Here is a 26944-nt window from a genome sequence, read left to right on the forward strand (position 1 = left end):
AGGGACTGGTGACCTTAGCAGTTAAGTCCCATAATTTTTCACACACATTTGAACATTTTTTGAACTTTTTCGATGTCATCCGTCAGTCCCACCTGATACGGATCTCACACGGCACACCAATACTTCAGAATAGGGTGGACAAGTGTAGTGTAAGCAGTCTCTTTAGCAGATCTGTTGCACCTTCTAAGTGTTCTGCCAATGAATCGCAGTCTTTGGTGCCGATCTCTGGTGCCGACGCTGTTTCGTCTCGCCGATCGCAGGTCCGTCAGAATACACCATAAATAAAACCTCACTAGTCCAAAAGCAGAACGGGACAAGTGCGATCGAATTAATATAATACCAAGAACGCAAATTTCTAGAAAAAACAGTGGACGCCAGGCAGAGCATCAACCTGGTCGTGGTCTGCATGAAGACAATCCGTTTCACTCGTAATATTCAGCTTAACGCAACAAGCTCATCATCGCTCATCAACTCATTCATAGATATTAATTTTCCTAATGTGCTGAATCTCCTAGAATTACAGAGAAATTACATACATACATACATACATACATGGAATTAAAATTACGCAATAAATAACAACATTGGATCAGCGTAATTCACTACAATGCATCCGGACACATAAAATCATTACAATCCAAAATAAGCAACATTAATAGAGCTAAGAGAAAAACAACACAAAAGAAAAAATACACAATGACTTTATTAATGTTTTACATAACTTTAAACTATTAGTAGAAGTAGGTGTACAGCAAACAACATAAGCCAAATACACCGTGAGGCAATGCTTTGTGGAGAATAACATTCCTGAAATGGACTATCCTGCCCACAGTCCCGACCTGAACGCAATGGAACACATTTGGGATCAGTTAGAACGTCTCCTTCACTGCAGACCCCAACGTTCGGCTTCTCTCCCTTCTCTGGTTTGGATGTTGAAAAATAATGGACTGACATTTACGATGCCACTACCCGAATTTACTGTACTATTGTTAGACCATGCGGCATCGGACTTCCAGAAAGCCGCTCTCGCGTGTAATAGGTTTGAATAGACACCCTATGGTGATTCAACTACTACACGGAATTTTTGGAATAAATCATGATAATGGCGCGTAACAAACTTATTTTTACGTCTATATTTGATTATTAGTAGCACTGATAATCTCTTTGAAGTGACTGAACAGGGTGTACTTAATTCTGTATTTTTGATATTGCCTAGCATTCACTAGACGGCACGTGTACACATTGCACATTCCACCACGAACATTCAGAAAGCTCACTGAAAGTGCCCCAGACGGCATAACGGCGAAAGGTGGCCATCCCCGTACAAATGTCCACTAACAGGTGTCCGGACAGTTTTGATCAGATTATGTAGTTCGCAAACCTACAGCATACCCACTAACGCAATGAATGTGTAAAATTATTCATTTTGAAATCAGTTCTGAAGCAAAGGTACTTCGATGAAAAGGAGGTCTACGATATCCCTCGGGTAATGTGTCAAAATATCTAGCTCTTCACATATCACTACGAGAAGACCAAAAGGATGGTATACGGAGTCAGCAGATGAAGCCAATTTTCTTGCGTTAATAAGGAGTGTTTTACGAAAAATTAAATTCATTTAATGTCTATTTTGCGGCTGCAGGAGCTTCTGTTTCGCTTTCTTCCACACTCTGCTTTTCTCGAGTGAAGAGAATTCCAGAAACTTCCTCCAGAAGCGGCACAAAAAATACTTTACCAAACAAACTTAACGTAAATTGGCAAACAAAGAAGAAACTGAAGTTCACAGTCTTATTGAGGAAAAGCAGTTTTCTTTTAAGTCAAAAATGAAGATCAAAGTAATTTATCGAGGCCTTCTGTAAATGTTTGCGAGGTAGTGATAAAGTTCCGTGAGATTGGTCGACTTTGCGAAGAGGCTTGAACCTTGTCCTTCGGTAGCCTGCAGGTCGTACAATGTATTTCATTCGGCATAAAACGCCTCTCGTTGTTACAATGACATTGCTTTATGTTTACTGTTTCGATAACTGTCTATTAACCAGCACAATAACGTACAACAGAATCAATGACGGCGAGTGACGGTAACAATGGTTCTTTGGAAAGACACTGCAGAAACTTGCGTGCTATGCTTTCCTCTTTGCTGAACGATGGCCAATGGGAGACGCTAATACAAATTTGTTGTGCCTCAGGTGAAAAACTATTGCAATATTTTCCAGAGGCTGTAAGGTTCCTGTTAGGTTTCGCAAATCGTAATACCTACGAAAGTGAATATCTGACTTAAACCCCTGATTTAAGAAAAAAAATACTTCTAATATAAAAGTCTTCGACCCATGAATCGAGTCAATGACGGGATCTAACTGAACAGAATTCGTAGAAAATTAACTATATAGTGAACATTTACATTTTTTTGGCGATAAGATTTGCAGTGGACATGGCAAGAGGAAAATTGAATTCAAGTGAATAGCAACACACATCTCAACAACCATAAAAGTGGTTAAACAACGTGGCTTATAGCTATCTGCGGTGCAAATGGGGAAGTGGATCCAGTCTGTTACAGGAACACACAGATATAAAGCACTGAATAAATACAATATCTCTTGTAGAAAACACTGAGTCTTCGAGACTTGCGTCAGGACCAAAACCTACCCTCTCTGTTGAAAACCATGGAAATAAATGTGAAGTACAATATTCGCATTGATTACTACCGTTGCTGACGTAAATTCAAATGGTTCAAATGGCTCTGAGCGCTATGGGACTTAACATCTATGGTCATCAGTCCCCTAGAACTTAGAACTACTTAAACCTAACTAACCTAAGGACAGCACACAACACCCAGCCATCACGAGGCAGAGAAAATCCCTGACCCCGCCGGGAATCGAACCCGGGAACCCGGGCGTGGGAAGCGAGAACGCTACCGCACGACCACGAGATGCGGGCAATGACGTAAATTGTGGGAAAAAAATCATCAAGATTCTACAAACTGCTTACGGCAAAAGGCACTTTTCTCACCATGCGGACGTTTGTTGACAGCCGAGTATATCTACATCTACATTTACACCTACATGATCACACTTAATTGCCAGGCAGAGAGTTCATCAAACCACCTTCACAATAATTTTCTATTATTCCAAACAGGAACAGCGCGCGGAAAAAACGAACACTTACATCTTTCTGTGCGAGTTATGATTTTACTTATTTTATTATGATGGTCGTTTCTCCCCGCGTAGGTCGGCGACTACAAAGTATATTCGCATTCGGAGGAAAAACACCTTTGTTTTAATGGTGTCCACCCGAAATCCTGCATCACGTCAGTGACACTCTCACCCCTATTTCGCGATAATACAAAACGTGCTGCTCTTCTTTGAACTTTCTCGATGTACTCCATTAATCCTGTCTGATAAGGATCCGACACAGCGCAGCAGTACTACAAAAGAGGACAAACAAGCGTAGTATAGACAGTCTCTTTAGTAGGTCTGTTACATTTTATAAGTGTTCTGCCAATAAAACGTAGTCTTTGGTTTGCCTTTCCCACAACATTTTCTATGCGTTCTTTCCAATTTAAATTGTCCGTAATTGTAATTCCTTGGTATTTAGCTGAATTTACTAGACGATAAATGACAGCATCATCTACAAAGAACCTAAGACGGCTGCTCAGATTGTCTCCTAAATCGTTTGTATAGATGAGCAACAGCAGAGGGCCTATGACACTACCTTGGGGAACACCAGAAATCACTTCTGCTTTACTCGTTGACTTTGCGTCAATTGCTACGTATTGTGATCTCTCTCACAGGAAATCACGAATCACGAGACGATTTTACATTAGCATGTAATTTCACTAATAGCCACTGGTGTGGTACAGTGTCAAAAGCATTCTGAAAATCTAGACATACGGAGTCGACTTGAAATCCCTTGTAAATAGCACTCAACACTCCGTATGAGTAAAGAGCTAGTTGTGTTTCACAGAACGATGTTTTCAAAACCTATATTGACTGTGTGTCAATAGACCGTTCTCTCGAGGTAATTCATAATGTTCGAACACAATGTGTGTTCCTAAATCCTGTTGTATATCGACATAATGATATGGGCCTGTAATTTAGTGGATTACTCGTAGTGCCTTTCTTGAATATTGGTGTGACCTGTGCAACTTTCCAGTCTTTGGGTACGGCTCTTTCGTCGAGAGAACGGTTTTATATGATTGCTAAGTACGGAGCTATTGCATCAGTGTAATCTGAAAGGAACCTAATAGGTATACAGTCTGGACCAGATGACATGCTTTTATTAAGTGATTTAAGTTGAATCACTACTCCGAGGGAATCTGCTTCTAGGCTACTCATGAGGGCAGGTGTTCTTGATTCGAATTCTGGAATGTTTACTTCATCTTCTTTTGTGAAGGAATTTCGAAAGGCTGTGTTTAGTAACTCTGCTTTCACAGCACTGTCGTCGATAGTATTTCCATTGCTATAGCGCAGGGAAGACATTACAAATTTCTTGCCGTAAGATACTTTACATACGACCAGAATCTCTATTTGGTACAAATCTCTCAATTGCTGCCGATACTGTTTCTTTGAATTAAAGCCACATCTGGTCTACACTTAATATTGATAATTTGGAGCCGGCCGTGGTGGCCGTGCGGTTCTAGCGCTGCAGTCCGGAACCGCGGGGCTGCTACGGTCGCAGGTTCGAATCCTGCCTCGGGCATGGATGTGTGTGATGTCCTTAGGTTAGCTAGGTTTAAGTAGTTCTAAGTTCTAGGGGACTGATGACCTAAGATGTTAAGTCCCATAGTGCTCATAGCCATTTGAACCATTTGGTAATTTGGAAGGAATGGATATTGTCCCTCAGGAAGGCGTCAAGTGATAAATAGTGTTTTCACAACCGTTTACTATTCAAGTGGGCTCATGAGCTAACTGTTCAAAATAATTTTGGTAGAATGCGCTTAGCACAATTTCGGATGATGTTTTATGCGTACATCCGGATTTAATCATGTATTTTCGCCAATATATCGAGGCTAAATTAGTCACCATCAACTACAATTGTATGAGTCGGGTACATGTTCGAAATTAAATTCAAGTTTTCTTTCAACCTTTCAGCAATTGTGTCACCTGAGTTGAGATGTTGCAGTGGGCGTAGCAAGAGGAAAATTGAATTCCAGTGAATAGTACAACACATCTCACCAAGCATGAAAGTCGCGAAACAACGTGGCTTCCTGTTAATCTGTGGTGCAAATGGGGATGTGGACCCAGTCTGTTATAATAAAGTATAAAGCACTGAATAAACACAATTTCTCCAGTACAAAGCACTGTGTTTCCGAGACCTGCGTCAGGACTAAAAACCTATCTTCGCTGCTGAAAAACATGAAAATAAATGTGAAGTATAATATTCGTAGCTATTACTACTGTTGTAGACGTAGATTGCAAAAAGAAAATAATCAATATTCTGCAAACTGCTTACGGTAAATGGCACGTTTCGCCCCATGCGAACGTGTGTTGACAGTCGAGGACAAGTCGGCCTAATTCGTTCAAGTGGAAAAATGACCGGCAAGGAAAAATTAACGAAAAGAATTTTTGAATTTAAATTAAAGTAAATGACTTCATAAAAATGATTCAATCACAACGACATATGAATTACTGGGGTGAAGGAAACGAAGTCCCGAACATGAAAAAATCGAAATGCAATCCACACAATTCGCGAAGGATCTACAAAGTTTCTTTAATGGGAAGTGTGACTAAATTGACTATATTATTATTCGGATGGTATGATAGCAACCAGCACCTGTACGGATTTCTCGAACATAGTCGCGTCGCAAAGACCCGATAACCACATGCGAGTTGCGTGACCAGCGCGTGAAACTTATAGCAGTTTCACGATGCGAATGGAGAGAGTTGTTAAGCATGAACCACAAGTTGGGCGTGGACGATTAACAAATTCTTATTGCAAACGTGCACTTCCTGCACGCACTCAACCTGCATTTCACCATCTCAGCGTCCAGCAACGAGAAACTCGCGACAATCGACATAAACACGATCCTTCTCACTATGGCAGCACACAAGGGCGCTTACTTTAAATTCACGCATCATGATTCTCAGAGAAGTGGGCAGCGACCTTCAAGTATTGGAAGTTCACAGTGCAAGCAAAACGAACTTAACAGCAAAATTTCCACGAAAGCAGCAATATGCACATAGGAGGTAATGAGCAGTTACATGCGTTATCGGAATTCAGATCGAGATATACTTGGGTTGAATGAAAATTAGTGCCGATGCAGATATAATTCATGCCAGACTTTATTGACAGACGTTCATCATATTACATGTCCTCAATGTAATCACCCCACACCTCGATCACTTTCCCTCACAGAAATGGAAGGCGTCATACACCGTCAGCGCATCCATGTGTGTGAAATCTTATGGGACTTAACTGCTAAGGTCGTTAGTCCCTAATCTTACGCACTACTTAGCCTAAATTATCCGAAGGACAAACACACACACCCATGCCCGAGGGAGGACTCGAACCTCCGTCGGGGCCAGCCGCACAGTCAGCACATTCACTTCGGATGGCAGCACTAAGACACAGATGATGTTTTCTCTTGTGCTGTAGCTTGTGCCACGAAGAGGTTCCTTTATTTTTGTGAACAGTTCGTAATCGCACGGACTGGTATCAGGTGAGTACGGTGGATCTTCACCACGAGGCATCATGCATTGTCATGAATGATGATCGGATGAAGTGGCAGAACAAACATTGTTGTACGTTCCGACAATGTGCCACGCATGCTGTTAGGGCGCTTGAATGGGCCACCAGCACTTTTACACAGTACACACGGCAACTAGCCCAAACACAGCCGTCCTGCTCACTGCACTACTGCAACTGACCTGCTATCAGCTACAGACAACGGAAATGCTATGCGTCACATATCCTTCATGTTACGGCAGTGTCGCCACGACTTTTTGTCCCACTCATGTATACTGACATGTTAAATAAAGACACTGATTGCCACAGATTACTTATCACTTATCAAAATCAGTACGAAATTAGATACAAGTACAGCTTTTGACAGAAACAACAGAAGGGTGTTACTGTTTTCTTTTTTTTTTTTTAATATTTGCTGGATGTCACACATTTTAACAAAACTGCAATAAAGCAAACTTGAATAAAGAAAAAGACTGAAGAAATAAACTAACAATAAAACACTCATCTGAAGTTTCTGTTGCAGTAACAGTATGTTCCCAAATTCATCACTAGTATCTGAGATGCCCATGCCAACAATGAGATTATGACTGGCTACTACACCGTCGTGGCTCCAACACACGTCCCCAAGCTGTTGTACATTTCTGCTGTACCCTTCCCGGTCTTCTTCAGTAACAGCATGAAAGAAAGCGTCTACAAGATTTTGATGTATAATGTATCCTGTGATGACTCGCTCCCTAAAGAATCTTTTTATTTTTGCCAGCAGTAGCTCTACGAAATTTGTCACAATTGTACGGCGGCAAGCGAATTAGTTGGTAGTCTTCACTTGTCAATGCCATTATTGTTATTATTATTATTTCTTTACTTTCTCAGACGTTAAGTCTGGTTGAGAATGGAAAGTGACGCGGACCTTGATCAAGCGTCACTTCCTATTAACTGTACGGTATGTGTTATATTGCATTTAGGAACTTTCGGGTAATTGAACATGTATCAATAATTACGGATTTCTGTAGTTGTATATATGTATTTGGATGTAGCTGTATTGCATTGATGTACTGGTGGATATTGTGTGGTATGACTCCTGTAGTTGATACTATAATTGGTATGATGTCAACTTTATCCTGATGCCACATGTCTTTGACTTCCTCAGCCAGTTGGATGTATTTTTCAATTTTTTCTCCTGTTTTCTTTTGTATATTTGTTGTATTGGGTATGGATATTTCGATTAGTTGTGTTAATTTCTTCTTTTTATTGGTGAGTATGATGTCAGGTTTGTTATGTGGCGTTGTTTTATCTGTTTTAATGGTTCTGTTCCAGTATAATTTGTATTCATCATTCTCCAGTACATTTTGTGGTGCATGCTTGTATGTAGGAACTTGTTGTTTTAAAAGTTTATGTTGTAAGGCAAGCTGTTGATGTATTATTTTTGCGACATTGTCATGTCTTCTGGGGTATTCTGTATTTGCTAGTATTGTACATCCGCTTGTGATGTGATCTACTGTTTCTATTTGTTGTTTACAAAGTCTGCATTTATCTGTTGTGGTATTGGGTTCTTTAATAATATGCTTGCTGTAATACCTGGTGTTTATTGTTTGATCCTGTATTGCAATCATGAATCCTTCTGTCTCACTGTATATATTGCCTTTTCTTAGCCATGTGTTGGATGCGTCTTGATCGATGTGTGGCTGTGTTAGATGATACGGGTGCTTGCCATGAAGTGTTTTCTTTTTCCAATTTACTTTCTTCGTATCTGTTGATGTTATGTGGTCTAAAGGGTTGTAGAGGTGGTTATGAAATTGTAGTGGTGTAGCCGATGTATTTATATGAGTGATTGCCTTGTGTATTTTGCTAGTTATTATTATTATTATTAGTAGTAGTAGTAGTAGTAGTAGTAGTAGTATTGTTATCATTATTACATTACTATACGACTTCGCAACTGACCTATTCTCCCGATTAAAGAAGTACAGAGCCTTATTTGACGCGCCCTATTCGCATCGGAGTTTTCTCTTCTGCAACCATTCTATCACAGATAGTGTCCCATCATATTTCGTGCGCGGTTTGCTGGCTTTCCTCTTGTTACAAAGCGCGTTGTCCATTTGTATTACAGACCTGCGAGGACGATCTGAGTGCACAAGGTCTTCGAACCATTTTTCGAAATTATTCGGCCCCAGGTAATCTTAATGGGTTTATTTGGCCCAGAACTTTTGTTGTTATTCCCTCAAGAAGCCCTGTTTAGAACCCAATTCTCCATCTATTAGTTTTCTGGAGACCCATCCCCAAGCAGTAAAAGCCGTAGTATCTTTCTTTTGGCAGTATTTGCCACACGGCAAGTTACTATTCATTCAGTATTCATCCTAATAAAATATTTCTATACCAACTTTACAGGTATGTTTCACCTCTATGAGGAACCTTTATCGCCAGTGAATATTGTCTCTTTCCTACAATAAAGTCCTATTGTTTTCAATTTCCTCCATACGAAATCAAGAGACTTTAACATTTTTCTCATGGAGGTTACACTCCATCTCCTGTCTTCTGTTGAAGAACTGTCAAAAGTTCACACCCACAGTTTAGAACTCCTCTTTTGTGTCACTGACGACACATATGTTGATTTCGTCAGCAACTTCTTCGAGTTTCCTGCTTCGCCTGGTAAGCTGAATAGAAGAAAGTGATTTTTTGAAGATGGGTATGTATTCGACATTGAATCTCTTCAAAAATGGTCAAAAATGTACTATTAGTCATTACTATGTGTATCTGCCTTTTTGGACAAAATGCTATGTCACTAACAGTGTACACATTTTAAAGTAATTATGACCAAATGGATTGTAATGGAATTAGAATCGAGACTAACCTCTTCTTGACAGGAGTTCCCTGGGAAACTCTCTAATCTAGTAATGCTGCGGTAGCTTTACCTCGCAGCTCTGAGGGAAGACTGCGCAGTCGGATCGAACAGTTATTTCTGAGCTTCCTCAGCATCGCAGCATTTCAGCACATTCAACATTATTTTCCGCCCTCGCTTCTGATAGCCGGCTTCCTTTTTCCGAAAGGTAACTCCCGTGATGGACCAGCAACCACCGCGTTAATTATTTTAAAAAAATAATAAAAAAAGCAGGCAATGCAGCAACACGAGCTAGTAATACGCTGTACAGTTGGCAACGGACATCTGGAGTCTTTCTAACTGCTGCCGTTTCCTACCGATCGGATTAGGGAAACCGAGTTGTAGTCCACCAATTAGTACGTACTGAGGATTTGGACGCAGATATAGACAATGCTGAGAGCCAGAACAAACTGGATTGGAGCAGGGCACAGTGGTTACAGTTCATTGTCTCGACCGATGTGTATTGTGGGAATTATTATAAAAATTTTATTAGTTGAGGTCTCTCATTTCCTTGAACAACCACTAGAGCAATGTTTATCACAATACGCCCGATAACGCGTGGGTCGGCATATCCAAACATCCTGGTCAGCATAGAAAATTCATTCTTTCTCCTAACTAATAACCAGCAACTTCTTGATCTGTACATACACTGATGGTAACGGGATGTGCTGCAGCATGAACACGTTGACCGGACGCCACCAAAATGGCACTTCTGTATTTCAAAGTCTGTGGAATGTGATGGCTAAAATCTCATCCTTATGTGAGTCTGTCAGATAAAAGTCAATCCTACAGATGAAGACTGGTAAGAGTACATGATGGAGATTGGGCATGTCTATACTTACTGGTACAGACCGCAGCACTGCACGTCCAGAGATCGGGCACGTCTAGCTTATCGCCATCTTTAGGACTCTGAGAAAGATCGAATTATTGCCCATGAGGAACACGGGTGTATCATATCGACAGATCGCACAGAGAGCTGTTTGTAGCGCAATTACAGCAGAACAAGTGGTGACGAGATGGACTCAGAACAATATGTGACGATAAGAGTAGGTTCACATCACTAGTATTGTTGCACTGGCTCTGCCGAATAGACGGATGACATCAACTGAAATCCAAGCAGAGTGTCAACACGAAATGTCGGGAAAAGATTATTGAAGGCCGTGTTTAGATTTAGAGTTACTGCTCGTTTTTACGCTCGCAGCATACTACAGACAATAAAGAGTTGAATGAAGTAGCGCCAGAGCCAACCGGGTAACTGAGTGATGTTCCGTGACCTTCAGCGATGAGTCTGTTTGTGGCGGTCAGACCGACGCCAAATTGTCCGTACATAACATAGGTACTCTTCGGTGACGCGTGTACCCAATGTTCCGTAATTAATGGAAGCAAGGCATCGAAGCTGAAGATCAACGCTTACCGATAGACTATAGGTAGTTACAACCTGATCGTTACCGCATGAGTGTTCACTGTGTACAACAACGATCGAAATACCAAAAAAAAAAAATTATATGTTAAATCCTCAGAGCAGTTAACCACTACTTTCCATACCAAAATCGTTTCAATGAATTTAGATTGCAGAATATAAACGGTCGTCAGGTCCAAAACGATTAAAAGCTAATGACTTTGAAATCACGGAAATACTGGGCCAGAGTGATAATGCGACAACTGCAGAAATTGCCCTGGTGCGAGCCTGGATGTAGACAAAACGTATAGACGTTAACTTGGTATGCAGTGATATTAATTATAATTGTGAAAATGAGTCATATACAACGACTAGCAACACTTCGTAGCAACTGTACTGTATTCCGCAACTCAAAGTAATGCTGTCTATCTGATTATATAATCGTGACGCAATGTAATTTCAGTTTTTTACTTGTGAAATGAACCGTAAAAATTGCATTCATGGCAACAACTGTTTGTTAGTACTAATTTTATGCAGATATATGCACATAATATCATTTGCGGAACACAACATAAAATTGCTTTGACTACAAGACATCCAGCATTCTTTAATTTGAACTGATTGTCTACAGTAGCAGTGCAACACTACATGAACAACTCTGGTTACACTGTCCTTTATTAGAATAATTACATGATCGAAGATAAACTCTTCATCTATTTTCTTTTACATTTTTATTTGTTTCATGCCTTTTTTGGACGTTAATGTGAGAGCAGGACCCTGCTGTTGGTTAACAACATGGGTCGATAAAGTTTCACTCGCCGTACACGCTTTAACTAAAGACACTCGAATGCTCCAAAAAAGGTTACTATTACGCAGCATGCCCATTACGTAGCTATAAAAATACTGGCTAGATGTTACTTTGCGATGTGTTACTTGCGGTGCCATGTTATGCTTATTGTGATATTCATTACTGACAATACGCTCTTTTTCATTAGCGTGCAGCTTGAATAACGGGGGCCACACAGTACTCTTCATTAACTCCAAAATCCTCTTGCGACAATGCACTGTGCCCACACATGTACTCGACTATTTATATTTTGCCTTGCTACCTATTATAACTCTATTTTCAGCACAATCTCCATTTGGCATTTGCGAGTCAACTCACTCGTCTGTACCACACCACAAATGCTTCGCAATTCTACTCTGCCGTCACCGGTACTACAGCGTGCTCTAGCACCAACGATGTTACTGTTACATCAAAGACATTCTTTGTGTTTCGTACAATACAATTTTCACTTACATACCCAGTGTTCACTACAACGATTTGACGCAACTATTTCTTACTTAATCTTTCAGCAAACATTGTAATTTCATTAAACTAATTACTGATATAATTAAAAAATCATTTACTTATAAAAATGGTTTTAAACTAACGATATCAAGTATTTGAAATACATGTGGGCCACTTTTTTGTAGTGTTACACGTAAACTACATGGCGAAAGGACACAGAAGGCAGCGATTCTCGAGACCCATTCTTAACCAACTTCTGGAATCATGGTGTGGGGAACTTTTGGAAAAGACAACGAGACTGATTTGGTAATTGTTAAAGGGAAAGCTCGCCAATATGTGCCACAACGGTGAATCTTGTAGTCACACCTGTCTTGATTATGGCAATTCCATCATAATAATACACTACTGGCCGTTAAAATTGTTACACCACGAGGATGACATGCTACAGACGCGAAATTTAACTGCCGAGAAGAAGGTGCTGTGATATGCAAATGATTAGCTTTTCAGAGCATTCACACAAGGTTGGGCCCAGTGGAGACACCTACAACGTGCTGACATGAGGAAAGTTTCCAACCGATTTCTCATACACAAACAGCAGTTGACCGGCGTTGCCTGGTGAAACCTTGTTGTGATGCCTCGTGTAAGGAGGAGAAATGCCTACCATCACGTTTCCGACTTACATAAAGGTCGGATTGTAGCCTATCGTGATTGCGGTTTATCGTATCGCGACATTGCTGCTCGCGTTGGTCGAGATCCAATGACTGTTAGCAGAACATGGAATCGGTGGGTTCAGGAGGGTAATACGGAACGCTGTGTTGGATCCCAACGGCCTCGTATCGCTAGCAGTCGAGATGACAGGCATCTTATCCACATGGCTGTAACGGATCGTGCAACCACGTCTCGACCCCTGAGTCAACAGATGGGGACGTTTGCAAGACAATAACCATCTGCACGAACAGTTCGACGACGTTTGCAGCAGCGTGGACTATCAGCTCGGAGACTAAGGCTGCGGTTACCCTTGACGCTGTATCACAGACAGGAGCGCCTGCGATGATGTACTCAACGACGAACCTGGGTGCACGAATGGTAAAACGTCATTTTTTTCGGGTGAATACAGTGTTTACAGCATCATGATGATCGCATCCGTGTTTCGCGACATCGCGGTGAACGCACATTGGAAGCGTGTATTCTTCATCGCCATACTGGCGTATTACCCGGCGTGATGGTATTGGGTGCCATTGGTTACCCGTCTCGGTCATCTCTTGTTCACATTGGCGGCACTTTGAACAGTGGACGTTACATTTCAGATGTGTTACGACCCGTGGCTCTACCCTTCATTCGACCCCTGCGAAACCCTACATTTCAGCAGGATAATGCACGACCGCATGTTGCAGGTCCTGTACGGGCCTTTGTGGATACAGAAAATGTTCGACTGCTGCCCTGGCCAGCACATTCTCCAGATCTCTCACCTATTGAAAACGTCTGGTCAATGGTGGCCGAGCAACTGGCTGGTCACATCCAGTCACTACTCTTGATGAACTGTGGTATCGTGTTGAAGCTTCATGGGCAGCTGTACCTGTACACGCCATCCAAGCTCTGTTTGGCTCAATGCCCAGGCGTATCAAGGCCGTTGTAACGGCCAGAGGTGGTTGGTTCAAATGGTTCAAATGGCTCTGATCACTATGGGACTCAACTGCTGAGGTCATAAGTCCCCTAGAACTTAGAACTACTTAAACCTAACTAACCTAAGGACAACACACACATCCATGCCCGAGGCAGGATTCGAACCTGCGATCGTAGCGGTCGCGCGGTTCCAGACTGTAGCGCCAGAACCGCTCGGCCACCAGCGGCCGGCAGAGGTGGTTGTTCTGGGTACTGATTTCTCAGGATCTATGCACCCAAATTGCGTGAAAATGTAATCACATGTCAGTTCTAGTATAATATATTTGTCCAATGAATACCTGTTTATCTTCTGCATTTCTTCGTGGTGTAGCAATTTTAATGGCCAGTAGTGTACAAGACACACACTCTATCTCACATCACAAAAGTATTGAGGAATCTACCCATCCTTCACAGGAGTGACCACTCTTACATTTGTCGTCCACAGAGCGTATCTCGGACGCGACAGGAAGATGTATATTTTCATACCAGCCTCCAGCAACATAGTATGTGTTTCAGGTAGGGCAAGAAACTGCTCACGATGGCATTCGGGGGCTGTATATTACCATGCCACATCGAATACAACGTATTTGTGCGCGTGGGATTTACACCTACATCATACGTATTCCGCAATCCAGCGTATGGTGCGTAGAGGAGGGTACACTGTGCCACTACTAGTCATTTTCTTATCTGTTCCACTCAAAAATAGAGCGAGGGAAAACCACTGTCCATATGTGTCCGTACGACCCTTAATCTGTCTAGTATTATCTTCATTGTCCTCACGCGAAATGTACGTTGGCGGCAGTAGAATCGTTTTGCTGTCAGCCTCAAATGCCTGTTCTCTAATTTTTCTCAATAGGGCTCCTACAAAAGAACGTCGTCTTCCCTCTAGTGATTCCCATCTGATTTCCCGAAGCATCTCCGTAACACTTGCGTGTTGCTCGAATCTCCCGGTAACAAATCTAGCAACCCGCCTCTGAACTGCTTCAGTGTTTCCCTTTAATGAGACCTGGTGCGGATCCCAAACACTTGAACTGTACTCAACAATGGGTCGCACGAGTGTTCTTTATGCGGTCTCCTTTACAGATTAACCACACTTGCCTAAAATTCTCCAGATAAACCTTAGTCGACCATTCGCCTTTACTACTACAGTCCTTATATCGTTATTCCATTTCATATTTCTTTGAGACGCTGCGCCTACTACTATGTATTGTTTTTCCTACTCATCTACATTAACTTACTTTTTTTTTACATTTGGAGCTAATTGTCGTTCATAACAGCAGGTAGAAATTTTGTCTGAGTCATCTAGCATCCTCCAGAAGTTCCCGCACGACATCACCTTCCCGTGCACGGTAGCATCATCAGCAGACAGCCGCAGACTGCGGCTTACCCGTCCGCCAGATCCTACATAGAGAGCGCTTCATCCATGCTCAGTTCTCGAGCAACTGCAGCTCTGCCTTCTCTACGCTTCTTTCGTGTTCAATTCACCACACACAATCAGTACAATGTATGGAAAAATCTTCTCGAACAGACTCTCGCAGAAAGACGACTGAACTCCAGCGAAAACCTGTTGGAAAGTTGCTAGAACCAGTTTTAAGTAAACTACCAATTCTCTTCCAGCTCCTATCAAAATCTGCCAAAAAAGAAACAGGCCGCAGAGAGCAGGCGGTTTCTCAACAATCGTGAACTGAACGAGAACGAACACCTACGATACTAACATTAAATCTCTGAAGGACAAAAACAAAGGGTAAGAATTTCCAGAAAAAATCACCGTACGTCTCTATTAGTTTGATCTTAAATCATCATATCCAATTAAATTTCCCTCCACTACTGGGAGCCCATTAAATAGAATACAAGCTAGTTTAACATTCCAGAATCAAATTATTTTTATCAGTATGTTAGTGATGATTCTTGTACTGCTGTAAACTGTGATGTGTGAACGTTAGACTGAGTGTCTGCTTTCGGTGCTGAATTCTTGAATTCAGACGAACGAGTGTGATGAGTCAATGTATTTCGATGGTGTATAAAATGGGTTACTTGTCCAAAACTTAGGGCGCTCGGAAATAAAAGTCTCTTGGAGCATAGCCTAAGTTACGAGTAATTCAAGGTATGGTGTTCGATCTTTCTGATGATTTACCGAGTATAGTTGTTTTCGTACGTGTGACAAAATTATTCGAGTGGTAATAGAATAGACGGTTTTAATGAGGAAGAAAAGAGATAATAATTGCTTGTACGAGTACCAATAGCACAATAAATACATCAAACAGGATTTAGCTTCTGAATTTTCTGAACTCTTTTCACAGACAGTTGGCCAGTATTTTCTAGATACCCATTCACCAGAAAATGGACTTGCTTTCTACTTCCGGAGAGTACGTATATATTTCAAGTACAAATGACAAATCTAGTTGCGCCAAATTGTAAACTACTGTCCTAAGGAAGAAGCTGCGCTATTTTTGTTGCTATAAAAAAAAAGGAAGGAACAACAGTGAATCAGATTTCATATGCACTAAACAATCTCGAGCGTCCTCTGTATCGGCACACTCTTCATTGAAAGATGATAACTGTTCATAAGATTTACTAACGAAGAAACCACTTTTTTTCTTTTTACTGGTACAAATTGTGTGCAGATGTTATTGACGGCTGAAGAGTTACGAATTAGCGGTTCTATTAAGACAAAGGCAAACAATCTCAGTATTGTTGAAAAGTGGTTGTTAGGTAACAGTTCATAAAGCCTCTGTCTGCATATGTAACCCTGCAACAAAGTGCTGTTTCGCTGAATCGCGTAAGACACTGCAGCCCTGATGTTGCCTCATAACAAGGTCTGAATGGTTATCTTCAGCTGCGAGTTCATTTCTCTACTGCCTTGAGCCTTCCTCATTTTTCTGTTGTCTGCCCAGCAGATCGTGTACCGGCAGTTTACGAACGAAGAAAATGCTGCCCGCCGTTAGGACCTTAGTTTGTAGCTGTCCTTGGACAAATTTTACTATCGGGGAGAGGCAGCTCACGCTGCTGAATCTGTAACCCCGTGACCTCACGTCCTGGTTGCAGCACTACGAGAAAGCGCCACAATGGCAATGTATTCACGTTTCCTTTCAGCATCACTTACATGGTGCCATATGTCAGGTGCTTTTGTTCCAGTAATTCTGCGGAGCCCCTACTGCACCCTCTCCTATCTGATCAAAAATATCCGGACACCTATGTACTGCGGTGTTGACCACTAGATGTCACAATATACGGACCCGCCTGTATAAAAGGGAGTGGGTAGAACTCTGCCCTTCAATCAAAAGCCCAAATCAACAGAGCCATAGATGAAACTACCACAATCATAAAAGATTGCGGCAAAAAATTCACAACAACGATAACTCACATCACAGGAAGAGACACACTGGCCCACACATCCGCAACCTAATAGCTTAAAAATGGAACAACAGAAAGAGGCCTGGGAGGCAACCTTACAAGAATCTGAAAGAAACAAAGAAAAATTCTCGAAAATCCTCAAAACTAGAAAAATCTATACAGCCGCTCCATGGGGAACGTGGAATAGCCTATGACCCCACAGATCGAGCCGAAACACTGGCAGACTCGCTGGAAAGGCAATTCCAAGCACCAGAAGCTGTGGACGATGAAAGTGATGATCACCAGGAAAAGGTACTCGGGAGGGTGAACCGTATCCTAGGCGCCCCGATCAGAACATCCTTCAATCCAGTAAATCCAGACATCATATGTCTCCATATCAAAAACATACACCCGAAGAAGGCAGCAGGCCCAGACTTAATCCAACCGCAACTTCTACATCACTTACCTCCAGTAACAATCAATTTCTTAACGTCCATATATATTACCTGCTTAAGACTCAACTACTTTCCCAAATCTTGGAAGCAGGCCCGCATTATCACTCTACCAAAGCCAAACAAGGACCTACTATTTCCACAAAATTTCAGGCCAATTTCACTGTTAAATTTTTTAGGAAAGATCCTAGAAAAACTCATTCAAGCTGAACTGAAAAAATTCCTCAAGGCAATAGTATAATAATTCCAGAACAATTCGGATTCCGAGAAGATCACAGCAAAATCTACCAGGTGACCAGACTCGTCGAGCACGTATGTCAAGCCAGGTACTGGAGCGGTCCTGCTTGACATTGAAAAAGCATTCGGTATGGTGTGGCATTACGGCCTCATCTTCAAGCTGCATCAGTACAACTGCCCAATGATCTCATCCATGCCATAGCTTCATTTCTCCGCAACAGGATGTTCTATGTTCATACCCTAGGAGCGACTTGCAACACCAGATCAATAGAGGCTGGAGTCCCACAAGGGTCAGTGCTGGGACCTATTCTCTATTCGATTTATACAAATGATATCCCCAAACAACTAGGAGGTCACTTGTCCCTATTTGTTGATGACACTGCGGTGTACTACAGTAGTTCAAACCTGCAATACATAGTCAGAAAGATAGAGCAATACCTTCAGACCATCCAGCAATGGGCAACCAGTGGAAAATAATCATTATCGCGGAGAAGACACAGGCCAAACATTTTACTTATAAAAGGATACCTCCTAACCTCCACATTCGGTTCAGCGACAAAAATCTCCCATGGTGAGACACAGAAAAGTATCTTGGCATCAAGCTAGATAAGAGGATGACATCTCGAGACCACGTCACAGACATCTGCAACAAGGCTACAGGAAAGATATTCAGTCTCTACCCCATCATTAAAAGCATTATAATAAACATGCAAGCCAAAAAGAAGATTTTTAAAACCATCATCGAACCAGCCATCACCTACGGTTCTGAAATCTGGTCAATGGCCACAGACACCAATATAGCAAAAGTACAAAGAGTACAAAAGAAATACTTCAGAGTTGCTGCTGATGCCAGCCGTTATCAAACAGAGACATCTATACAACTCATAGCATACCTAAAATTCCTGAAATCATCCAAAAGACGTCCATTAAATTTTTTCACCCAACCTCCGACTCCAACCACCTGCTCATCAGGGATCTGGGACAAAATCCACCCGACCCCAGAACTAAATTCCCCATCACGACCAATACCAGAAACTTTAACACACCATTATAATTACTACACATTAAATACACCCACCAAAATACTCACACTCCAATACTAAATTTACACGCACAATCACGACATTCTGATCCCATCATTTCGATACCATCATCATCAAACAGAAGGCAGAGATCACATCAGAACCGACCCTTTGAACACAGGGGTTCAATACCCATCAGACCATCTCCCTGTGTTGTCAGGGAAGCAGTGACTGCAGAATCAGTCGGTCTGGAGAGCTCAGTGACTTCGAACGTGAACTAGTCACTGGATTTCGCCTGAGTCAGAAATTCATCAGTAGCATTTCTAAAGCTGTCCAAGTTGACTGTTGGCGACGTGACTGTGAAGTGAAAACGCGAAGGAACAACTAAGACCAGACAGATCTCATGTAGTGAAGAACAGGGAGCGTCGAGCATTGTGGAGGATATTTGTAAGAAATCAGTGGAAGGAAGCACTCATGAATTCCAAAGTACTACCAGCAGTCCAGCTAGATCCATGACTGTGCGTAGGGTGTTGAAAAGAATGGAGCACAACGGTCGAGCAGGTCCTTGTGAGCCACACATTTCTGTAGCCAATGCTAAGCGATGCTTGAGGTGGTGTGAAGAGCAACGCCACTGGACGGCGGAGAGAGTGATTTGCAGCGATGAATCAGGCCATACCCTGTAGCAGTCTTATGGAAAAGTTAGAGTTTGTCAAATGCCTGGAGAACGTCAAGTGCCAGCAGTGAAATATGGAGGAGGTGATGTGACGGTACGGGGGTGTTTTTCGTGATTAGGGTGTGCTCTTCTAATTGTGCTTAAGAAAACGCAAAATGTGGAGGGATGTGAACACATGTTATGGCACTGCGTACTGCTGACAGTAGAGGAAAACTTCTGACAATATGTTTGTATCAGCGTGACAGAGCACCCCGCCACAAAGCAGCGTCTGTGACACAATGGTCTCTGGACAACAACGTTCCTGAAATGGACTCGCCTGCCCAGAGTTCACAGCAACAGTCTTGGATGAGTTAGTACGTCTACTGCGTTTCAGACACCAGTGCCCAACATCACTGATCATATGTTCCGCCATAGCAGAGGCGCAGCGGGAAATAAAGTAGAAAAAGTTTATTAAAAAGGACATAAACAAAAGCTGTGTCTTGGAGTAAGTTATTTACAAGAATAGTTTGTGGTAGTTCGTGGTGATCACTGATTTCACGTAAGTTCGTAAGTGGGCAGATAGCCCCAAAGCCAAATTCCGAATTTACTCTGAAGTGGAACAGTTACAATGCATGGTAATGACGACGGCCAGTATCGAAGTCCTCTGTAGTCGCTGGTGTAGAGGCCATTTCCTGGCGATGTCTGACGTTGTCACGCCGACTCCACGTTCAGAGATGAATGGCACCGGTACGGAGTCGACTGCTCCGATGGTCTCTTTAGCGAGAACTGTGGTTGATGGACAACTACAGAGTTCGACTCTCGGCCCAGAGGACTCTAAGGACTGGCTCGATGGCTGACACCAAATGCCGTTCCGTTGACATCGACGCTGTTCCTCAGGCCACGTTGGTCCGTTTATTAGCAGGCTAGACACTGAAGTGTCATTACTGCGGGCCATCACTGTGTGGTATCATTGGGCCTCTCTTGGTGAACTGGCCTCTGATGAATCTGAAAATAAATGATAAATACATATTTGCTAGGATAGGTCGCAGATTAGTTATGATGTGATGGGAGGTCCTGGCAGAGTAGTTTTCAGTACCTAACGTCGATCCACCGCTTCTTATTCTTAGATGGCTTTCCAAGAGGCTACTCGTATGTTTCGTCTGGTGACAGCTGTACTTTGTTCGGGTTGACCTCTTCGTCTCGACTGGTCTTCGCAGCACAGCGGAAGAGCTCTGGTGACGAGGCGTTCCCAGTTGTTGAGAGTAAAGATAGTACGAGCGTTGATTAGCTGCATTGACTGCATGGAGAGGATTTCGAGCAGTGTGTGTAGCTAGCCAAGAATGAAGGAATAGGCATGGCGAGAGAGAGTAGGTGTAGGTTGGTCAGCAGGAGTGAAAAGGTAGCGATTGACGTGGTGGGTTGGAAGCCATTCTGGAGTGTCTTGGTGATACTGTGCAGCACCTGGCGCTACGCTCTCCAGGCATGGGTGAGGAAGGCACGTACGTTCCTTCTCTGCACCACGCGTCCTCGAGAACGACGACGACCGAGCCGCTTTGGGAACGGCCGTCCACGAGTCCGCTCGCCTGTGTGCCCGGAAGTTTTCATGGGCGGCCTGCTGCGTGGCCGGCGGCGGGGGCGGCTGGGGCAGGCGTCACCATCTGTTCATCACCCTGGTGTGTAGCCTCCACTTCTGTGGCAGGGGCTGGAGCAAGCGTCTCTTCTTCTTCTGTGATCACCTCTATGTCGTCCGCCCCGAAAGCTGGATGGTCAGCGTGACGGACTGCCGTCCTAAGGGGCCCGGGTTCGATTCCCAGTCTGGTCGAGGAATTTCTCCGCTCAAGGACTGGGTGTTGTGTTGTCTTCATCATCATTTCATCCCCATCAATGTGGCGTCGTGTGTAATAAGACCTTCACCAAGGCGGCCGGACCTGCCCCGTAAGGGGCTTCCCAGCCAATGACGCCAAACGCTCATTTCCATTTCCATTACCTCTATGTCATCCTGCATCTCGACAGTGGTCAGGGAGATTACCGCCTGCGTGGCGGCGTCCACACCACCCTCTGATCCGTAGGGAAAGAGAGGGGGGGAAAGCTGCGACAGGCGTCTCTTCATTTTGGGTCGAAGTTCGCGGGCCAACTGCTGTGTCTGGCCTCGTACAACTCGGCTCTGAGGCCGCCCTTTCTTACGCCACGTCGGCTTTCAGGATCGTAACAACTGCATCAGCGGCAGCGCGCAACTAAGCGTGCATGTCGTCGCCGGTGTCTTCGTGGCGGCGCCGCCCGCTTATCCCTCTTCTGCCACCGGTGATGTGGAGGGGTAGGGGGAAGAGTGGGAAGGAGGGAGGGGAAGAGGGTTGGCAGGCGCCAGTGCTTGCTGCTCGGTACCGCAGGCAGCCACGTCTTCTTGCTTGGCTTCGTTGCGGATTGTCTTCATATCTTCTTATTTTTACAGCTCCAGCTCGGATGCAACTACAGCCGCGGTAAATAGCCGCGTAAGTGCCACCGCAGAATGACTTTTTTAGTGCAAACACGTGTGTCGTGCGTTTGCGTGCCCTACATAAACGTCACGTCCTCTCCGCAGTACGTAGCCACACGGCCAAGCTTCTGGCAGCAGTAGCATTGCTCTTTTTCTTCTGTTGTCACGGTCTGCGGTGAAGGCCAGCTCGAGCACCTCAACTGCCAGTTGCTCCACGACGGCATTAAGGAGGTGGGACTTGACCTCATTTTGACTCTGCCTTCGCTTCCGCGTCCAGACTCGTTCGAATATGGAGAGCAGCAACAGCGACGGTGCGACCCGCAGCGAGTCGAGCACTAGAACTGGTTGTCGCCGGCCTAAATACTGTCGCTGTGCACGGATACAGCGCGCTCTGCAAGCGGTCACGTGACATCTTATAGGAAACTGGTGCCCACAATCGCAGCACTGTGTCTTGGAAGCGCGCTGTGCTTGCAGCGGACCGGGTGCCTCTCGTGGTGGCTACTAGAGACTCCATGTACAACAAGTCGGCGTGTTGCCGTTGTCCGTTATTTTTACCGACACACGTGGCCAGCCAGTGTTTGGCTAGCAGGCACTTGTCCTCGATGCTGCAGACGTTGCCTGAGGCGTTGCCACCTGCGGACCGCGACTATGTGATTGGTTGCTGGTTGCTGTCTTGTAGGAGGGTCAAAACAACTACCTTCTGTGTTTTCGATTCTCGAGGGAGAATGGGCTGTCATTCCACCACAGACATTCAGATACCTCTGTAAAAAGTCCTCGGCAGAGTTGAATTGGTCATGGTGTCGAAGTGTGGACACTTCTCGTATTAATGCCCACTAATAGGCGTCCAGATTTTTTTATCTGACAGCGTAAATAAATTAAAAGGGTTGAGTGAAAAGTGATGTCTCCACGTCCAGAACGCCTCAGCAGGTATGGTACGGGCACTGATTTGTTTAGATGACTCACCTCTGTACCTGCGATGGCGGGAAGTCTTATCAGAGAACAGATTTCTTGTTACAGTGTAAAGAACAGATACCTGCGCAGACTGTCTATCAGAGCGAATTAAACAATGTGCCGTTAGTAAATTCTTGGCCGCAAGAAGTGTCACCAAAAAGGAAATTCATCACAGAACGCAAACAGTTTATTGTGACGGTGTCGATATAAGCAGTGTGCTTCCTTGGTCAAGTAAGCTTAAAGATGATGAGATGGGAAAGTCTTACTTACGTCTCAAAGAAAGAGTTGGATGTCCTGTGACGACAACCACTAAACATGAAAAGATTGACACATCGATTCGGGATGATGGTTGAAAAATCAGAGAGAAACTGCAAGCGTAATCGGTATTTCATAACAGCGTATAGGTCATACTGTTTCTTTTGTTGACTGTCCGATCTGTGAGTAATGCGTACCACGGATGCTGACGTATGAAATGAAATCTCACAGGCTTCAAATCTGTCACGAACTCGCCTCAAGTAAGAAGTATGGATGTGACGCCTTTCAGGATTCGACTGTGATAGGAGACGGAAAGTGGGTACAGCACAACGAAATATAGGCGGAGCGTCAGACACAGTGACTCACTCCAGACAAATAAATTCAAGACACAGTCTTTGTAACATTAAAAACATTACATACAATAATGCATAAAAGTATTTTACGATGTATAATTTTTTTCGTAATGATGAATTCTGTAAGTCAATTATGCTGTTCTTGAATACATACGATGACGGCAAAATAAAAATCACTTGGAAAACACTTCTGAGAGTGACGCTGAGCTGACCCACATTAATCAACAGGAGAAACTCCCATCACAAAAACTGCTGTAAACCGTGATTTCGATGAACCAATCGATTGGTGTCTAGTCTCTGCGCATCTTCCTCACCCGCTTGCTTTCGTATCCTCAGTTCTTCGTTTCTTAAGACGTGGCCTGGTACAATGTTTCAAGGTATGTGAGGGCACAGAACATGGGCCGTTATGAATCAAACATTACCCATCAGTACTCTGAACAGGCGCTGCAAAAGCCCAAAATCGGTGTTTGGCCCCAAATGTCTGGTGTCCGCAATGTAACACGAGTCTTTCACCAAACTGCTAATGCCTATTAGTATTTACAGAATCTGTGTCATTCATATGTGGATCGTCTGACAGAAGAGAACAGTTGAATGGGTACTTTCAGCACGACGAAGGAACAGGATGCACCGTCCTTACAACCTTCTCATGAAATGTGGCTGAGAAGGAAACAATCAGCAGTGGGAGTGTAATCTCTTGGCCACCTCGATCGCCTGATCTCTCTCCCTCTTATCTATATCCGTGTGGCAAATTAAAGGGTCAGGTGTACTTAAATAATCCTCACACAGGAAAAAGCAGAGCATTGAAAACGCTATTGCTCAGGCAGAGCTGCCATGCACAGTGCTGCATCTACATCAACGGTATCATTTCCAGCATCATATGTGATGGTCATCAACAAGGCTCAGCTGCACATCAGTCTTATTGTAAATTATTTGTTCATTGAGGTGGAGATGAGAAGAAAAGAAAGGAAAGGAGAAAGAGATGATCACTGTTGTCAGCTACATTGGGACATTACGCAGAATCAGCGGCGACGAGAGAAAATGTCGACCAGGGTTCGAGACCGGGATCTCCTGTTTAGTAGGCAGGTGCGTTAACCACTGCGCAACCGTGCGGACTATATCGGCACGCCTCACGACCGATCCACATTCCATCGAGCGCAGCCTACCTGCAGTCTCTGTTCATTTCCTCCAATTTCGCTACTCTGAGATTCCCACACGAGGTCGGACGTATTTCTGCATCCTCACTGAAGAAGGTGAATCCATTTCCCAGCTAGGAGTATCTATTATATGAACGCGTAGTGTCTGTTCTTTCGGACATCTTCGAAAGAATAGACGCCACACATTCATATAATCTAATTCTTAATATTTTCGGGGCTGCTTTATTTTGTCTCCTTGTATGTATGTGCTGTGGAATTATATACAGTCAATTTGGATATAGCTGTCCACAAGTAAAAGAGGAAGGGAAGCTGTGGTATTTATCTATACACATCAAAAAAAGTTTTGCATCACCTCGGTTCCGAGGGTTCCCGAACCTGTACAGCAAATTGGAACAGAGATCAACATAAACATCATTTCCGCCCTTTTTATTGATCATGAAAAACACACAGTCCATGTTGTACCACCATGCAGCGAGCCCTTCAGTGGTGGTGGACCAGATTGCTGTACACATCGGTACCCCTAATACCCAGTATCACGTCCTCTTGCATTGATGCATGCCTATATTCGTCGTGGCATACTATCTACAAGTTCACCAAGGCACTGTTGGTTCAGATTGTCCCACTCCTCAACGGCGATTCGGCCTAGATCCCTCAGAGTGGTTGGTGGGTCACGTCGTCCATAAACAGCCCTTTTCCATCCATCCCATGCATGTTCGAAGGGGTTCATGTCTGGAGAACATGTTGGCCACTCTAGTCGAGCGATGTCGTTATCCTGAAGGAACTCATTCACAAGATGTGCACATTGTGGGCGCGAATTGTCGTCCATGAAGACGAATGCCTCGCCAATATGCTGCCGATATGGTTGCACTATCGGTCGGAGGATGGCATTCACGTATCGTACAGCCGTTACTGCGTCTTCCGTAACCACAAGTGTCATACGTTGGCCTCACATAATGCCACCCCAAAGCAGCAGGGAAACTCCACCTTGTTACACCTGCTGGACAGTGTGTCTAAGGCGTTCAGCTTGACCGGGTTGCCTCCAAACACGTCTTCGACGATTGTCTCGTTGAAGGCATATGCAACACTCATTGGTGAACAGAATGTAATGCCAATCCTGAGCGATCCATTCGGCATGTTGTTGGGCCCGATCTGTACCGCGCTGCATGGCGTCGTGGTTGCAAAGATGGGCCTCACCATGGATGTCGGGAGTGAAGTTGCGTATCATGCAGCCTATTGCTCACAGCTTGAGTCGTAACGCGGCGTCCTGTGGCTGCACGAAAAGCATTATTCAACATGGTGGCGTTGCTGTCACGGCTCCTGCGGGCCATAATCCGCAGGTAGCGGTCATCCACTGCAGTAGTAGCCCTTGGGCGGCCTGAGCGAGGCATGTCATCGACAGTTCCTGTCTCTCTGTATCTCCTCAATGTCCGAACAAGATCGCTTTGGTTCACTCCGAGACGCCTGGACACTTCCCTTGTTGAGAGTCCTTCCTGGCACAAAGTAACAATGCGAACGCGATCGAACCGCGGTACTGACCGTCTAGGCATGGTTTAACTACAGACAACACGAGCCGTGTACCTCCTTCCTGGTGGAATGACTGGAACTGATCGGTTGTCGGACCCTCTCCGTCTAATAGGCGCTGCCCATGCATGGTTGTTTACATCTTTGGGCGGGTTTATTGACATCTCTGAACAGTCAAGAAACTGTGTCGGTGATACAATATCCATAGTCAACGTCTATCTTCAGGAGTTGTGAGAAACGAGGTTATGTAAAACTTTTTTTGATGTGTTTATTATCATGCAGTACAAAAAGGCTTATGCTGCTATGCTCCAGCAAGCAATTAGTATCGGTAGCAGTGCCCTTTCCATAAAACTACAGAGGTCATGGAGCGTGAGAAAGCAGACGTCAGCGGGAGTCTTGTCTTACTGGAAAAAGAGAGAGATCGGCGTGATTCGGAATGCGAGGCATGAGAGCAGACGCGTAACATTGTTTATTAATATTAACTGTGTAAATATTCATATACACCTCCAACTAGACTCTTGACAATATCCACACTGACAGATTACTAAACACGGTTTCAGTAACTTCAGAATCAAGTACACATTTTAATTAGAATTTTATTTAAGATTGTCAGTCACTGGACGATTAAACCGACCATTCATA

This window comes from Schistocerca nitens, chromosome 2, assembly GCF_023898315.1.
Source record: "Schistocerca nitens isolate TAMUIC-IGC-003100 chromosome 2, iqSchNite1.1, whole genome shotgun sequence".
In the NCBI taxonomy this organism is placed as follows: Eukaryota; Metazoa; Arthropoda; class Insecta; order Orthoptera; family Acrididae; genus Schistocerca; species Schistocerca nitens.